This window comes from Meleagris gallopavo, chromosome 5 (assembly GCF_000146605.3).
Source record: "Meleagris gallopavo isolate NT-WF06-2002-E0010 breed Aviagen turkey brand Nicholas breeding stock chromosome 5, Turkey_5.1, whole genome shotgun sequence".
NCBI lineage: Eukaryota > Metazoa > Chordata > Aves > Galliformes > Phasianidae > Meleagris > Meleagris gallopavo.
The window spans coordinates 28,742,506-28,762,002 of record NC_015015.2 but is presented as its reverse complement, the minus strand read 5'-3'; the positions used below and the strand labels follow the sequence as shown (position 1 = coordinate 28,762,002).

At 33.2% G+C, this 19,497-nt stretch overlaps 1 long non-coding RNA gene across 1 annotated transcript; it reads left to right on the top strand.

Annotated features, from left to right (window-relative positions):
* The first annotated feature begins 268 nt into the window (after positions 1-268).
* Positions 269-19,448, top strand: LOC109367783. Its single transcript, XR_002115211.1, has 3 exons — positions 269-338; positions 8,216-8,303; positions 15,751-19,448. It is a non-coding gene; the product is annotated as an uncharacterized LOC109367783 (long non-coding RNA).
* The last annotated feature ends 49 nt before the right edge of the window (positions 19,449-19,497 follow it).

Here is a 19,497-nt window from a genome sequence, read left to right as displayed (position 1 = left end):
CATTGATTTTATATGAAGAAGCTATTCAGAAATGCTCTCTAGACAGTATCTTTACCCTTGCCTTCTAAAGAATCATTCTAAAACAGTCTACTGTTCAGAATTGTCATACATAATTGTATGGGAACTGCTGAATCATGGCCTGAACCTCTGATTGATCACCTGTGGCGAGCAATGAGTCAGCCACAGGAGCACAGGTGAAGGCAATTCACCTCTGCTGCCGGTAGGGGTGGAGCTTGGCTCCACCTCTCCTAGACCCATTTAAGAGCTGGCTACCAGGGGGAAGTATCTTTTCTGGAGATCCACTGTGCTGGAGTTTTGTAAGTGAGCCCAGAATATGGGTAAGCTTTCTATCTATTTTCTTTTTGTTATTGTAATCTGTTTTGCCTAACTCTCTTGTTTATTTTGTAATTATAACATCTTAATGTTCGTTGATTATACACTAATATATTGATCAATGAAAACATCTGCCATGGGGAAAAAAGTAGAAATCTCAAAATTGCATTTTGAATGCTGCCTCATACATCAGAATGTTTTTTTTTTTTCCTGCTCTAGTCAAGTTTCAATGTTCTGAGACTTTGCTTGTTCTTTTTTCCACTTTTGGCAATTACATTTTCATTTTGCATATGGGCACACTTGGTTTGCATAGTAGAGTGAAGTTAGATTTAAATAAAATTCAGAGACTTTCAAGGTTTTTTTTGCTCTGTTCTCAACCCTTGTGAAGACTGACAGCTTTAATTTGAATTAAGCACTTCATTTGTGTTATTAGGTCATCTGTTACACTAAGAACTTTTGATTATAACTCCTTCTTATTGTCATCACAGCATAAGTTTCTATTATTAATACAATGACTACTACTCACTGGTAAAAACAGAACAAAAACTATCTCAGGTTATCTCAGGTTTTTGCTCATAATCTGAAGTTCCTTTTGAGTGCACCTATTCATAAGGACTGACTTCTGCTTCCTGTGTGCTTTCTGAAGTGTAATGAGTTAATAGTAAGATCACCAGACCTGATATAACAACATAAATGGAGCTGGTAAATTTTACAACTACTGATGATTTGTTTTTATCATTTTTTGAGAAGGGCTGCAACTGAACCATGCGGTATAGAGGAAAATGTCGTTGACCAGCTTGGTGAATTACAGTACATTGTCACCAGAGATTCTTTTTTTCAGAATAATAAGATGAAAATAAATCTAAACTCAGCTGCTTATCTAAAAATACATTGCATGATTCAGATATCAGTCTGTTTCTAGTTCTAATCTTTACTGTCACAGCTATTCAATGTCTTAGATCAGCTGTTGATTGGATGTGTCTATAGATATATTTTCAGTGCTTTAACATGAATTAAAAACAATATCAGGGAAAAAATATAGAAAATTTCATTTGTTCACAATTCCTGAAAATTAATGTCAACCAGTCAACTTTTTCCAAGTTATACATTTAAAATGAGTAACTAAATCTATTACAGTTTCATTTTTTGATTTTTAAATATATATATATTAAAAATATGAATGATGCATTAAATATAAATAAATCAAGGAGCAACTATAGAAGGCTTTTTTGCCAAAAGTGAATCCTACATTAATTAGTATCATTTACATATCTATAAAATATGCATGAAAAGAAAGGTAGAAAAATAAGATTGCTGAAAAAAAAAATATGTTTTTAGCATAGAAGAATGTTTGACTATAATAACTGATTATCCTGTGGTGGTAAAATGTGAAGCATCTTTAAAATGCTTATCCATACGGTTACTCTTTTGTAGTAGTTACCATGTCAGTAGAATCAAAAGTTTAGGCAAATCTACACAAAGTATTTCATGCAAAAGGACAGACAGTGTTGTTCATTAAGCAATAACATTACACTTGTGCAAAATATGCACATGGAAAACTGATTAGTAAAAACAGATGTTTCTACAAGTTGCTTGAGCAGTTATGCATTCACTTGCATGCTTTGTTTTAAAACAAACTTTAAGAAGACATGAAATAGAAACAACATAACAAAATAATAAACTTATCTGCAGCAAGCTCACTAATTTAGCAAGGTAGGCTTTAAATTGAAGAACTTGGGAGTGGAGTGGAAAATGGCAATGCTCACACCATTTGAATAAGCCAGGTCAACCAGAACAGTGACAGATGTTCCTGAGCTGCCTTCCATGACAGGAGGCATAAGGCCAGCTACCTCAAGTGAATGTATAGTTAAGGAAAATCTTCTCCGTCTGTAGGGGATTCTGCATCCTCTGCTCTCATTTCTTCCCTGTAGTGCCAAGTGCACACAGCATGGAGAATAAACTGAAAGAACTAGAGATCTATGTGTGGTCACAGGGCTGTGATTTCATTCCAATCACAGAGACATGGTGGAACAGCTCGCGTGACTGGATAGTTATGTACTTTTTTTAGGGAAGAAAAGCAAGCAGGGCAAGGCAGTGGAGTTTCTCTTGTGTGAGAGACCAAACTGAATGTATTGAACGCTGCCTTTGAGTGAATGATGGATGAGTGGAGAGCTTGCGGATGAGAATTAATATTATCAATGCTTAGAAATATGTAATGAAAAGGATTCAAAAGGATGGGGCCAGGCTTTTCTACAACAGTTCCCAGCAACAGGACTGGGGCAAAGAGCACAAACTGGAACACAGGAAGTTCTATCTGAACATGAGAAATAATTTCTTTACTACTTCTTGTCTGCCTTGCGCATTATTTTAAAATATTTTTACTGAGCAAAATATTAGAAGTTGTTCATTTTAACCTCATCAGTCCAAGTGAAATACCTCTGATAACAGCTTGTCTATTATACACTTATTAAAATGAAAAAAAAAGTTCAATCAGAATATGATGGCAATCAAATCCCAATATTCAGTGAAGAGGTTTCCAGGCTGACTTTATTAGTTAGCTTCATGAATTTCAGGTTCTTACCAGTCCTCTATTTGTACAACTATAAAACTTTAATTATGATGTCATAAGATAGCCTAAAAATAACACAAGAGTAAATTCCCAAATAAATTTGTATTAGCTGCTATTTATTTATTTTGCTTTTCTATTTAATTGGCATAAATAAGGGAAAGCTATAATTTGAGAAGTATGATGTTATACTACATATTATGCTCCGAACCAAAAGGAGTATTTCAAATGTTCCCATAGAACTTCAGTACATATTGTGGCTACAGTAGAAACAATTTTTATGTATTTACTACTGTATATTATCTTTTACACTTTCATTCAATTAATTTATATACTTTACGAGCTACAGCTTTATTGTTTCACAAAAATTAAAACTCACAAACATGCTTATATTCCAAATTAGAATAAATAAAGTTATTTGTTTTTAAAAAATTGATTATATCTATTCTTTTTTTTTTTAAAGTGAGCATTCTCTGTCAAAGAAAATCTTAGTCACAAAAATGTGAAACTATCATTTTTAAAAAACAGACTTGGCAAAAAAAATTGCTGTACTTCATTAGACTTATTACACAAAAGGCCCTACTTAAGCTTTTTCAAAAACTATGCATTTGTGATTTAGTTATCCCAGACGAACTTTCCGTGTCATTACTGTAGTCCACAAAATATAAAAGATATACAATAGTAAAATAAAGCAAATTAAATAAAATAAATAAAATTTCAGTAAAAATATTTTTATTAACAATTTTTAAAATTATCATACTAAAAGTACCTTTAAACAAATATCATGAAATATAGGGGAAAATTTTGTACAATTACATAACAAAAGTACATTTTCAGTATTCTACTATCTGAAAATATATTATTACTAATAAATATTAATAAAATATATAATTATTATTTTATGTTTGTGTTAATATGAGTTAACGTTAACTCATAAAGCTAATGACTTAGTTGAGTAAGTAATCAATATACTTGATCAACAAAGCCAGGCATTTTTGTTTGACTTAAAATAATGATTACAGTCAAGGCAATGCTACTTCTTGCAAATCTATTTTTAACAGTGGAGATAAAGAATGCAAATGTCAAGAGATAAGCCCAAAATCAAGTAAGGAAAAATGCTGTCAAATCTCAGATCTCATGGGACTCGGGGAACCTAAATCTGGGATAGAAGAGCAGGATGCAAACTTCATAATTAACCCTCTGCAGCATCTTATCAGTAGTTATCATCTTATTATCAGCATAAGTCAAGGAGAAAAGAGGCCTTCAGACTGACATTTGCCTCACTGTGTCATCATTATCTATCAGAATATCAGTGTCTTATGAAAATAGAGTTTCAAAGAAATGCTTATTATCTATAAAACTATGAACTCCTTAGGGAGGAACTCAAAGAGTACAAAGCTAAAATGCTTGTCACACATTTTTCTTTACTGAAATTACATCTTGAAAAATGTTTTGTATTGTACTGTGTGAAGCTACAGATTAATCTGTTGCAGATTTTCAGTTGTTTGAGATTTTGAGACATCTTTACAACATAAGGAGAGGCTCAGGCATGAAACATTGCCTCTCTCTTAGAATCTGCTTTTTAGGTAACATACGAGTGCAAAGAAGAAACATGTTGTGGAGGTACCCACAGTAATTTTACAGACACACTCTACATGCATGTCATCTGGTTTTTTAAAGCCAAAATATTTCTGAGGAATCTGAACAAGTTCAAGACCATTTGCTCTTCTGTGATCCTTCTCCAAGAAGACTTCACTTCTCTAGCAAGTTTAACAGTAGATTGAATTTAGCCCAAATTCCGTATCTATTCTCTTTTCCCTTTCAAACGAGCATCAAAGTTTCTGAACAGGATTGAAGAACAGAGAGTGTACTGGCATCTTGATCTTCAAAACATGTTTGCTTTACTTTGTGCTTTTATGCTTTGTGCTGTTGAAAAATGAAACATCTCTTGAGGCAACATAGCCCTCCTCATAAGAAAGGTAAAATAGTTATGAACTGAGTGTCAGTTCAGGGATGGTGACTCAACTACCTCCCTGGAGAGCCTGTTCCAGTGCTTAACCACCCCTTCTGTAAAGAAGTTTTTCCTGATATCCAACGTAAGCCTCCACTGGTGCAACTTGAGGCCATTTCCCCTCGTGTCCTGTCGCCAGTGAGAAGAGACCAACCCTACTCTCACTGCAATCACCTTTCACAAGCCTTGTTGCCCTTTTTTCGCCACCTCAGTGCTGGATACTTCAATATTTCCTTCTAACAAACTCATGTTGAAATATAACTCAGTTTGCCCTTTTGGGAGTCCCCTGAATATGGCACAGACTGCTTTCACAGTACTGGTTATCCCTTGTAAAATTACTTTCATACTAATATCTGATGCAGAGGAAAAAATCTTATTTTGGAATAGACTTTTTAACAAATACAAAATTGTTGCTCCTAATAGTTCTTTATGCCTCTTGAAATGGGTATTGGGAGAGAAAACTTTGGAGGAATCCTGCTTTGTGTTAGCGTTATAATTAGAGGATATACCATGTATACTATGTGTAACATAAAACATCATTCACTGAAATAATCATATGTTATTCATGAAGTATCAGTAAGTATACTCTAATGTTGAATTCATTTTGATTTGTTTTAATGCCTAATGTTGAAGTTTTAATACTTGGGGAATGATCTGCTAGCATACAGAAGTCACATGAATTTTGAAAAATCTTTAGTTGTAAAATAAGACTCTTAAATACAGAATCACTATTATGTACCAAACTTCCAATGTATAGGTTTAAATAGAATACTTAATAAATTAATGAAGTAACAAGCCTTATTTCTGTTCCAAACAGTCTGATTTTAAAGGGAAGTGTAAGGTTCAAAAAACAGAGGAGTAGGTTGACCCTGGCTGACAGACATACCCTGACCCAGCCACTAGCTGTTCCTCTCTGCTGTGGGGTGGGGAGAAAATAGTAAGAAGACTTCTGGGAAATAATGAAAAGGGAAAGCAAAAGCTGTGCCACCCAAGTGGTAGATGAAATTGAATTTTACCAATAAGAAAGAAAATTCAGACTGGGAAAAATCTTAAAGCTCAACAATCCATGTCATATTTATTGTTTGTTCCAGAAATGACATGGACTGCTGGAATTTCTATTTATGATTATGGCCAATTCTGTGAAAGTACTTATTATATTACAGCAGTATTGTATATTATAGATGTTTATATATTTTTACAGATATACGCCTTCAGAGTCCAACATGTCTTCAATGGGCAGATTCATATTTGGACATAGTATGATAATGATTGTTCAGTCCTATTCTGCAGCTTTCTGTTTTATAAAACTTTAAAGTGAAATCATGAAACTGAAATATTATGAACAATTAATCTTTGTGCTCCCATCTAAAAAGATGTAATGTTGCCTATAGTGATAGCCAGTTAGGTCGACAGGCTTAGGTACTTAGGAAAAGTCCAGAGAGAAGCATGTGCTCTCCCCATCCTCTCATAGCAAACATCTTCAATGGGTAACATACACATATGGTAATTATATAGCTTTTACAACATAAAATCAATTAGGGTAATGTTTTCCTTTTATTTTTTTTTTTTTACAAAATCTGTTGATGAATTTCATCAGATGCTAGCTACAAGTCAAGTATAACCAATACAGGATTTTCCACCATGTGTCTCTGATGAGCAATTTCTCTAATTCTCTCTTTAAGTTGGAGATTACCAGAAGTGCTGTCCTTGAATTGATGAGATTGAAATCTGAGAGTTTATTATTGACTTTGTGCCCCAATTCCTTCATGCTACGTTTTATGATCTTGATGATGATTTGTTAGTTTGTTTTTCAGCTGAATCACAACAGAGCCTCCTCCTGTGCTATATGTTTACTGCTCTCACACTAGTTTACTTAATAATAAGTGAGGTTTTGCTACTTTTTAATTTAGAACATTCAGCTCCCAGTTGCTACATCCTAAAGTATAATTTTTACATCAAAAAGTAATTTACATTTTTACTGTTTAACAAATTAATCTGAAGTTTACGTGATATATCTATAATGGTTTCTTGAGATACGTTTCCCTCTCTACTTGTCCTCCATAACAGTATGGATATACAAGAATCTGTCCTTTGCTCCTATTAATTTTTATTAAAAATTCTGAGATAAATTCATAAGAATATTAACAAGATTTCATTTTCATTTATGTCTACTTGCTTTGGACTCTCAGCAAGCATAATAACAATACTGTCACTGAAATTAACTGTATTTTCATGTAATGCAAATTAATGTGATCTGAGAATTTGGGTCTTTTTAAATTTTTATTTTTATGTAGAAGTTATAAGAAATCCAGACTCTCTAAAATCAATGTCCAAATAATGGTTTTGAAATTTTGCTAATTAATTAATAAAGAATGACCCACTTCTGGCAATCTACCTGTTGACTAATTGCTGGTTAAAAAAAAAAAATATCTGATTTTAAGTAGCAGAAGAGCTACAGATTGCCTTTCTTGAAATTCTTCATGTTTGTGACCGTTCTCTTGATGACCGAAGGTTAGAATTAGAAGTGATATTCCTGGTATTTTCTGGGTTTGCGTAGTAAGACAAATTTTTCCCTGCCAGCTGAAAAAACTGATAAGTTTCATTGTGCTTTTGTAATGACCACATTACCTTTAGTTGAGAAACGGATTCCATGCAGAAATTTCACCTTCCTTCTAATTTCAAGTAATGAACTTCTACTGTCTAAAAAAAAAAGTTGTAATTATTTGTCTCTAAATGTTTAACTCTGAACGTCATGGTGTAAAATTTTTCTGTTCCTATACACTCATTCTTTGTTATAATTGTCAAAGACTTCTTCACAATACTTTGATTCTAATTTGCTTGTACAGTGATTTCATTCTCTCTCATCAGTTTAATTATTACACTACTAGATTTTTTTGCCAATGTTGTTAATAATAATATTCAGTAAAAACAATGTGTAGACTCAGAATTGACATATGCCCCTTGCATATTTCCTCTAGCTTTTTGTCCCTTTCCTGAGGGATGTCACATTTGCCATTCCATAGAAAATTTGGATAACATACTAATTAAAAATATGCAAAAAAATATGTGGAAGGAAATTTCACAACACAAGACAAACAGCCTGGCAAATAACTAGATTTATTTTGGACAGACATGACCATGATAGCTATTTATCACGGTGACATTTGTCTTGACAACCATTTACAGTATATACTGAAAGTACATTTATGTGCAGACTTGAAATAATGGAAATTCTTTTTGCTCTCCAAGAGTTTCCTTACAATAACAGTAATCACTTTGCCTATCTGATCTGTTTTTTGATACAGTGGGAAGTTAAGGAAAAAGTTTACCAACATAAAATGGAGAACAGAGAACTTACTCAAAGAATTCAATTAATCAGTCTGGTTTTCTCAGGTGAGCAAATCAAAATGCCACAGTACCCAACCATTTTTGTTCACTTCTTTCCTGATACCATCCTCATGTAGTAAGATGAAGATAGAACTTAAAGGGTCTGTAATAACCACCCAGTAACCACCCATGCCAATTTCTGACAGCTGGATATGATAAATTTACCAAGGCTGTTGTGCTTTTATCTGACACTGTAGTGCACAGTATCCACACTACTCTGTACTAGGTACTATCATAAAACTTTCTACTGTATAGTATTTAAATAATGTAAACTTGAGAGCTAAATTTTTAGTAGTTGAGGCCTTTTAGGGTAGTCTGGAGCTCATTTTATCCAATGTGAGGAAGAGCTTATGCTATGTATTTATTATATATATTTTCCCAAATATACTGTTTAACTGTTTTTGTAAATATCCACAAAATAACTAGAATAGTAATGAGTTTTATTGCTTATGGATTCAAAAATTATTTGCTTTCACAAAGCAAAATGAAAAAAAGTAGCTGCAGTGTAGTTTTAATATCAACAGGTTTCAAAGAATGCTGCGTAACACAACAGTATCAGCTCATTCAGGCCCCTGAAAATAATTCCTTAAATGACTCCTTGATTGGTTGCAGCTGTGTCAAGTTTGTCCAATCAAATGCCTTTCTGAGAATCAGACAGGAATAAAAACAGCATCTGAATCAGTCCAAGAAACTTACATTTTTGATCATAAAGAAGCAAAAAAGATTTAATAGTTGTAAGACAAATATGTATTTTGGCATCTTTTTACTTTTTTCTTTTGTTTGTTTTTCAAACTGCAAAAATAATTAATCTAAAACTCTTGGATTTTAAAATGTCAAAAAAGGATGTTCCAATAAATTCAGAAGTATTTCCAACTTGTTTTCATTATTTGAAATAACTCTAAATTCAAGTTTCCAAAGAGTTTTCTCTTTCTTTAATCAATATCAGTGAAAAACTGTCAAAAATTCATAGGTTGTTTTCTCCATAACTCAAGTATACCTTGTATTTTCATCCATCCAAAAGAACATTGACCTGACCTGATGTCTGATTTAAAGTGTACAGATTTTTGTGAGAAATACTATGCAGTCTATGATTTGATTTGATTTTTCACAAACTTTGTTTTGCACTGTCCTCTTCTTTCATGAAAGATATATGAATGCGTAACATATATTGGTGTAGGGATTAAGTTCTACTGATGATTTGGTAGTTGCAGTAGACTTCAGAAAAGGACTGTGTTACTCTGTTGTGGTTTATGTTTTAGGGACAGAAGTCCAAAATTTTGGTACAGTTTCCACCACAAAAATTTCAAGCAAGCTATTAGGAATACTGCTACAAAACTGTAGGACATACTGTAGACGCCGTATTTTCTGAAGAATCTTTAGTTAGATATCCTCATCTTCTATATTACGCCTTTAGGGCTTGACAAACATGCTACCACATTATTTTCTCCTCAATTTAAATCCTGCTCAGTATCAGGTATGTTTTATAGCATTGATTAGCATTATGGAGTCCCGAAATAGAGAAGACTCTCAACATTTGTAAAATAATTCTATCTTTGTGAATCAAAGTAATGGACTAAGGAAATGGAAAAATATGATCAGGCTAAATAGGAAAAAAAAGTTCAGTCAGCACTAAAATATATAGAAAATGTAGCGGCAAAGTCTAATTTAGTGTTTGCTGCTTAATTTTGATTATTAAACACTATATTTTATTAGAAATAATTTCATTTATACAAACATTTTTAAAGATTTTTTTTCTTTTGTAAGGCTATGGATAATTTCTGGGTTTCTCAGTAATCACTGAACACAGTAAATTGGAGTAATAAAGATATCTAGGCCTTTGGGGTGGTTTTGTTTGTTTGTTAGTATTTTCTTGAGAAAAACATAGCATTCTGAACTGAAATCCTTGCAGATAATATGCTTTTTTTTTTTTTTTTCTCTATAGATGAAAGTTTTGTAGGTATAGGTGAAAATTCATTTTCATGTGTTTGTGCACTTACACATGATGACTTCAGAATATTACTGCCTGTTTTACCTGGTAAAAACATTTAGGAACACATTGCCCACCGTAATAGTTAGGGCAAATCAGTGCTGAAATAACATTAAATTATTATAACATTACCTTTTCATGAAGAAAATTAAAAAAGGAATGGCACTAAAATCTGGAAGGAAAAAAAAACTTGATATCAAGTCCAATACCGTATTCACTCTTTTAAGATAATTTAGGTGGTTCAGACACTAGCTTATGATCTCTGATCTAAGATACTTCCCTAAAAACATTGGGTTTGGATTGATTTCATGATTTATCTGGTTGGTTAAGACTATTGTAAATTATGCAAACGTGTATTGCAATACGTAATACTTCTGGTATTCAGAATAGTTTTTTGATTTGGCCCCATCCTTTCAGTAATATGTGATCTACCTTATGTTTGCAGAGATGCAATGAGTTCCTTGTTCTCAGTCATAAAACATAAATGCATATTGATACACTTCTTTTTTCTTAATCCACTTACTAAATCAGCCTGAAAACTTAACATGATTCCTGCTGAATCATGAACAATTTGTACAATTTGTGAATCCTGGCTTTTTTTTTCTCCACCATAGAGGATTCCCCATAAATAGAAGTGGAACTAAACATGGGTTATAATAAATCATGGTTACTTAAATAACTGCGAAGTTGAAATAACTGTTTGGATTGTAAATTAAATGTTTATTAGCAGAGCTAGCTGCCAAGATTCTATATAACTCACATGCATACATGAATTGTAGTTGCATAAACTCTCAAGGACTCCCTTAATAATTCAAGGTTGTATGAGCTAGCCCACAGAATGACTGCTTGTCCAGACTTGATAGCAGACACTAACAGAGCAAAAATGTCAGTTTGATTCAGAACAAGTCGATCTTGGATGTCTGGCTTTCATTTTTCTGAGATGAGATAGCACATCTCAGAAAAGCATCAGTGGTGAACATCCTGTCAGTTTAAAAGGTCAGCCTTTGCAAGGTGTCAGCAAAAATGATGCTACACAGACCACTGGACAAAAGTTTAACAATTTTATTATCTTCAATCATCTGTTATGTATTTACTCTGCTGTCTGTCCTCCACAATTAGGAAGTTCATCAAACAATAAAAGATATGCTGAATGACTGAACAGATTTCAGGGATGATGTACGGCATTAGGTACGAGGAAAGAAAGGTATAGAAAAACTTGGAGAGCAAATAATTCTGGGAAATGTCACCTTAAAAACATTATTTTCTTTAACAAACTAATATATAGTAAAATATATTTTAAGTCTAATATTTTGTTTATACTACAGTAGCTTCTTATTTTGTATGGCACTATGCAGGAAATTAATCTGTAAGTGTAGTTCCATTATTTTTTTAATATATTTCTGAAAAATAAATGTAAAAGCATACTGCATTTACAAAGAAAAAATACTGATTAAAGATTGGCTACATAGCCATTAGTGCAAAAAAACAAAACCAAACAAACAAAAAAACACATCATCCTGGTTAACACTGTGAATGACTTTTGCTTCTACATATGTAGCAAGATGGCCTACAGCCAATTACTCACTGGCCAGCAGGATGGCAAAGAAAAAAACAGTGAGACAACTTGTGGTTCAAAATGAAAACAGGGAAATAACTCACTAGATATGATTGCACTCTGATCTCCTGCTGCAAAAGCCAACCTTGCAGATCCCCAACTTATCTCTTGTCATTTACACCCAATACAACATATTAGAACCACAGTCCACCTCTGTACATAATGGTTATGTGAATTCATATTAAAATGCGCACATGTGTTGACTGAAATGCATACTCAGTGCTTCTGTCAAAAAAAAAAAAATACTACTATATAAATTTTTTAGGAAACATTAAAGAAAAAAGGACCATTAGGAACAGTATGTTTTTGATCCTCAAGGGTCAGTGCCAATTGAAGGCTGTACATGAATAGCTATCTATATATACATCTATAGTTATACATGAATAGCTTAGACTAATATCACTCATGAAAAAATAAGATTAAACAACTCCACAATATTGATATAATTTATGAATGACCGGAGAGTTGTTATTCTAGTTGTTAATAACTGCATGTGAAGAATGTTTTTCACTGTAACACTGCCATATGACAGAAAGGTTCAATTCTCTACAAACAGTTTCTCTCTGTATTAGTCTTCTATTAAAATGAAATGTTAATATATGAATTGTGAATATAAATTCACGTTCACGGCAGAAGCCATGTAGTCACTCAAAGAGGCAGTTGTAGGTACAGGCCGGGCGAGTATTGAAAGATTGAAAATCTCAGCATGAGTAAAGTTATGACAAGTTCTTAAAATGCTAATTTGGTAAAATTAATGTATTGGCATCACAAACATTTTTATTGTAAACTATGAAAGAATATTAAATTTCATGAAAGTTTTTGAACCTCATAAACAATGTAGTGACTTTCTGATGTAAACTAGAAAAAATTGTTTTCTGAGATATTTTTCTCTGAAGATTTTTGGAAAATGTGATGTTTAAGTATTTTCTTTTCAAAAGACTTACCTATTCATACTGAATTCTGTTCTCTGATAATGTGAAGCAACAGAATGCTCCCTAAATTTAGGGTTTGTTGTTGTTTGTTTTAGCTTTACTGTCAGGAATATCACTTGTATTCAGAGACCATCAGGTTTTAACTCTTCCTTCAAAGAAGAAAAAATCCTCTGCCATAAAAACTCTGAATAACCATGCAGTCCCTTTATGTGTATGATGATTATTGTCTCACGTTTAGTAAGAAAGAGCTACTTCAAAGCTCTAATGTGTATGGAGTTGATTACAGTGAAGAGACTTAAAAGATGATAGGGCTACTGAATTCAGAAACCATTCTTTTGTGTATTTCTTTCATCCTTAGTGATTGATGAGAGGCATGGAAAGCTTATTGTGGGACAACTGATGTTCTTGAACACATACTGGAGTTATAGCATAAATCATAAGAACACATTCAGCTATTAAAAAATAAATAAATGCAGTCCCACAGTGTTGACAAAGAGAGTAAAATTAGTAGAAAATGTTCGTGTTAACATCATTGCTAGTTGTCAGGTTACATGCTGCCAGCTAAGATGTGCATTTAGGTCTAAAATGGGATCCTAATAGTAGTAAATGTTTTTTTTAGTGGTAGTTTTCCTCTGTTTAGAAGAAGATATTCAAGCTACACCTTTCCTATTTTTTCTCTCATTTGTAAGGCTGAATTCATAGCAACCCTGAAGGTAGTTGAAAATCTACCATCTTAATCAGAAAAAAAGCACAAAAGAATGGGATATACCCTGCCTCACCCTGAGCCAGCTACCTTCACCGTGAGCCAGCAACAAAAATTCTGTGAATGAAGTAAATCTAAATTTTTCCTTATGAAATTGATGATTTAGTGGCATGAAAAGGATGTGAATCCATTTGGGAGATTTTCACCTTAGATAACAGAAACATGACAGATAAGTATGATACATGGAAAAGGAAAATCAAGAAATAAAATATTTCTTTCTCAAATATTTCATATCAAAACTTTATATCTTAATGTAGAATTGCTGTGAGTTCAGCTGGGAGAAAATCCAGGCCAAAGCCACTATTTTTTGCAGAGTTTAATGGTAAATGTGAAAATGTACTCTAATTTATGTGCGCCCAATACAGACTTACATTTGAATCAGCCTTTTCAGTAAAGATCACAGAATCACAGAATTGTATGGGTTGGAAGGGACCTCCAGAGATCATCAAGTCCAACCCCCCTACCAAAGCAGGTTCCCTACACCAGGTCGCACAAATAGGTGTCCAGGCAGGTCTTGAATATCCCCAGAGAAGGAGACTCTACAACCCCCCTGGGCAGCCTGTTCCAGTGCTCCGTCACCTCACCGTAAAGAAGTTCTTGCACACATTTGTGCGGAACTTCCTATGCTGCAGTTTCTGGCTGTTTCCCCTTGTGCTGTCTCCGCACACTGCTGAAAAGAGTCTGGCCTCGCCACTCTGCCCCCACACCTCAGATATTTATAGACCTGGATCAGGTCCTCTCTGAGTTTTCTTTTCTAAAGGCTAAACAGTCCCAGTTCACTTAGCCTTTCTTCATAGGGGAGATGCTCCAGGCCCTTCACCATCTTTGTGGCCCTCCGCTGGACTCTTTCCAAGAGATCCCTGTCTTTTTTGCACTGGGGAGCCCAGAACTGGACACAATACTCCAGATGAGGCCTTACCAGGACAGAGTAGAGGAGGAGGATCACCTCCCTCGATCTGCTGGACATGCTCTTTTTAATGCACCCCAGAATACCATTGGCCTTTTTGGCCATGAGGGCACACTGCTGGCTCATGGCCAACCTGTCGTCCACCAGGACGTCCAGGTCCCTCTCTGCAGAGCTCCTCTCCAGCAGGTCATCCCCCAACCTGTACCGGTGCATGCAATTATTCCTTCCTAAAGATGGCTTTCGTAATAATTTCACTGATTCCAGGCCTTCTACCAAAACGCTAGAAATATTTATAAGGCCTGAAACAGCTTTTACAAGCAGATTTTGATCGTCATAACTTGATAATTATAAAAATGGTGTTGTAATTTCATAATATTGCTAATTTCATAACATGCAGACTTCTCTGCATTTATTTCTACAAATACAACAGATAGAAAGGGCACAATAACACTATTTGATAGATCAAATTCTAGGCTACAAAACATTTTTTCAACACAGTCACCATCATTAGTTATGTATTTTCAAAGGCACATGATGTGCTTGTAAATATAGCCATCTCAGATATGGGATGTGTCTTCCATATCAGTGTCACCACTGCTGAAATACACCAACTCATTGCCTCACTGTGCTAACATCCATTATTTACTCTCCAGAAATGTTCAGCAAGCATCAGTGAATGTCAGCAGGTGCAATTTTTGTATTAAGTAATTCACTTCCACACCTTTGCTTCACACCATATTAGACACCATTTTGTCATACTACCCCTCTGCCTCTATCCATCACATGGCAACAAAATTTATTGGAATATTGGTTGAAAGATTCAACCTCTACTGCCATGCCACTAATATCCACTTCTGATGTGGTGGGTAAATACAATAAAGTAGGAGACATTACTTTTGGAGCAGCTCTTGTACTAAAGTAATTGTATACCATATGTTTATATTATAACTTGGAAAAAAAACAGCTTTTTGGAATATGTATTACTAATACCACATTGAATAAATTGCATTAGGATTAACTGTAGCTAATTTTCTTTGGTAAGATTGATTTCCTTCTAATAATTTTTTTAGCTTTTCTACAAAAATCATGATACCAACCAATTACAAGTTTAATAAAATGGATTTTAGAAAAACTCCAGTACCTCAACCAAACATTTTTTACTTTTCAGTCATTACTTGATAATTTATTTATTTATTTTTTTACAAAGAAAGTATATTAACCATTATAACCATTCTTTTTATCCTTACAGCCTCAGAGCTTGGAATCTACTTATAATATTGATGAAGTTGCTGAGCTATAAACAACTGCAGCTAATATTACAAGTCCACGAGAAAATATGGTGTTCTTCATATAATCCCACACTTTTTCCTACTCTCTCTTATGACATGATATTTACCTCCTTCTTATATACTGCCTAAACAAAGACAATGCCTTCCTAAACATTTCCAAGATCTCCCCATTGCTCTACCAGGATGTTAGTGTAGTTACTAATTTTAACTTAATAATAGTATTGTAAACTTAGCTTTACTAATTTCTCACAATATACACAGCTTCTTCTTTTAGTTAAAAAGGTGAAATGCTGAATGGCTTTGAGAGAAGTCCATATTCTCTACCTTGAGCTGCATTTTCTGCCTTTCTACAAATATTGCACACAAGCAGATTCTCTTCAGGAGTTTGAAATACAGATATTTAAGCCATCCCCAAGTTACACAGAGAATGAAGGACAATTTTGACGTCGTATCTTTGAAACTGATTTCCATTTTTTCCACTATGTTATTATTTCTGGGTTTTTTAGGAATTATATTTTTTTTCCTTTTTTTTTTGCCAGATACTACAAGAAAAAATGTATAGAACAATTTTGCATGCTTTATTTAGTTGTTCTAAGCATATATTCAAATATGGTAATATATCAAAAAAAGAAAGCTGAGGCCTCAAAACTTGCATTAAAAGGTATTACAGTTAAGCATAAAGATTCATTACAAGTTTTCTGTTGTACTTCATTTGTATTCATGTTTTTTATGAAACATAACAGCTTTTGTTTTCACAAGAGGAAGCGTATCATGAAATTGTTTTTCAGAAGATATCGTGAAAAAATGACAGAAAGAAAAATGTAAGCCCTTAAAGACATGATTCTTCTCAACAACATCTCTAAGAATCACTGGAATACTAACCTACAGCTCATTCTGCCAACTACTAGATTAGTTAAGAATTTTTTGTCACTTGCACACTGTAGCAGAATTTTAATTAAGATAAGTTATAAATGAGAACTGCATTATTGCAGACTAAATATTTTAAGAGGAAAAAGATGTGTGTTTGCAAGCAAGTAGAAAATCCTAGAAAATATTTAAAGTATTAAATAAAAAAATGTTAGGTTTTATAATATAAGTGGTTTGAATAGTTTTAGTCAGTCAGTATACCTTTGACTATTATATTCATATAGTTATATAGTTCTGTTAGTTAATAAAATATCTCAATATGAAGTTACCTTATCTCAATTATCATCAAAACGTTCTGCTTACATCAGCTTGCTTATAAATAGAACCAAAACATTTCTGCTGCCACGAACTATGAGAGCATTTTACTAGAAATGGAATAATTTTTCTGTTGTTTGAGGATTCGCATGAAAAATTTTGTTTAATTTTATTTACTTAACGCCACTAATTTTTTTATGTTATCTATAGACATGTCAATCTCCTGTCAGTTTTGAATTATAGCAATTGCTACTGGGAGAATATTCTTGGCAAATAAATCTAAATCGTTATATTGCTCATAAAGTTATTGTTCTAAGTATTCTATATGATCATTTGGCAATTCTGATTTCATAGTGAAATTCTGCTATGGAATTTATGTACTGAATTTAGACTGACATACAGTAACAACTTTTTATTAAAATACAAGTGAAGTCAAGTTATAACTACACTTTCTTGCCATGGAAGATGTGGAACTTGACCGTTTTCTCATTTAGAAGTGTTTTGATGGTTCACATTAATGAAATTCAAGTTCAAAGATAAAAGTTGGAATAATATTATAAAATTAATATATTCTGAGATTCACTCTGTTGGTTTCCAGCCTTCATATTTTAAAAGATTTCCCTGAAATTTTATAAAAACAGATTTAGGGTAATTAGCGGTTCAGGAATATTTCAAAGAAAAATGTATTAGTTCAGAGCTTTCCCTTTGTCTCAGGAATCTTTGCTAATATACACTTTTCATCCTGTGCTATTACCAGCTATGCCAATTAAGAAAAACTTGTGAAGTAAAAAAAAAAACTACACTGTAATAATAAGTTAAAACTGTTTTAGCAAGTACTTTGGATAATTAATCCAAAGAACATTTTCCTTTCTCTAGATAAGATTATTCAAGTTGCCTTTTTTTTTTTTAATTGCATTAAAAGTAGTGAGATAAATTATATATTAATCTAAATTGATTTATTTTCAAGAAAGAAAAATCAAAAACAGTAGGACTTAAGCAATAGGAAAAGATCCCATTGTTTTTCAAGGAGTTTCAAATCTGCTTCCGTAGCATGCTGGACTAGATGATCTGCAGAGGTTCTCTCCAACCTCTAATATTCTGTTTCTGTGATCTGTTTAATAGGTTTTTCTGAAGACAAAAGAATTTATATTTCTGTCACACCCTACCTTCACAAAAGTAGTGTAATCTTTTTAATATAACAGATCTACTTTTAAATACAAATAAAACTTTTAAAAAATGCTGCAATAAGACTCCATTATCAGTCTCTTTGATGAACTGACTGTATTAAAATGTGTTGCAAAGACGTAGTCTATGCATATCTCTTCAACCTGTAATAATAACTGATCGTGTGACATGATCCAGAGGTTGAAAATTCAATTTCACTTGCTCTTCCTGTATAATATCTAAACATATGACTTCTCCCCCCACCCTTTTTGGGGGGGGAGAGAGGGAGTAGAATTTTAATCATTATTATTATTAACATTAATTATGGTGACAAGTATATCAAATCACTGAGAAATTTAAATCCACAGAGTAAAAGAAATTCAAAGAGAATGAAAACAAGATCCAGTCAAAAAGCAATTGATAGGTTAGAATACTTGCAGCAAAAGCCAGTATCAGGATATTCATAGAGCCTGTGTCTGTTGCCTGATTGCATCCAAGAGCTGGGGAACTTGAGTGGACTTGAGTTGTTAGAATGGCATGGAAATAATGGCAGTGTCTGTCAAGTCCTTTAATAAAGGGGCTACAGTTTTAATAGAGAAAAAAAATAGAGGAGGCACCCTAATCCTGAGGTTTATTTAGTGCCCTTTTTATACTTTTCAGAACTGTACCGTAAGAAGAGATGATTACTTTTCTAATAGGCTGAGGTGCATACAAACATTTCCTGCAACCCAATTTCCTCAATCATCCATTAGTCTGAATGAAGTGTAACAGTTCAATAGCCTCTAGGACTTGGCACAATAACAAAGACTGTAGTCATTCATATGTGCATTAACTCAAGAAAATGTGTATCATGAGGATGATTAATACATCATTCATGGTACCAATGAAAGGTCAGTCATAGATCACAGTGAATCCTTGTGCCAGCAGTAAAATGAATAATATTTACATTTTAAAAAGAGAATGTTTAATAAACACATAAAATTTGCTGGTAGCAGTGCCCTGCTATATGGTTAGTCCATAAGGACAATAATGCATTGTCCAGTATAGATTGTTGAGGGTAGAATAATAATAAATAAATAAATAAATAAATAACTTTTTTAGCTATCTGTCCTTACAACTAAAGTGCTTTGATAAAAGCAAAGGTACATTAGCAGGAAATATAAAAAAACATAGTATCAGCTTGGGATTTTTTTAGTTTAATTAAATTTTTTGAATCCCCCAGCTATTCCAGAAATATCAGAATTTGATCTTCCCTGTGAGAAACCAGCTCCTTCATAACGACATACATGAAGTAAATATTCTGCTTCATTAATTAATGTCTTTAGGGAAATTCCAAAAAAAAATTTTTTTTCCTCAATTAT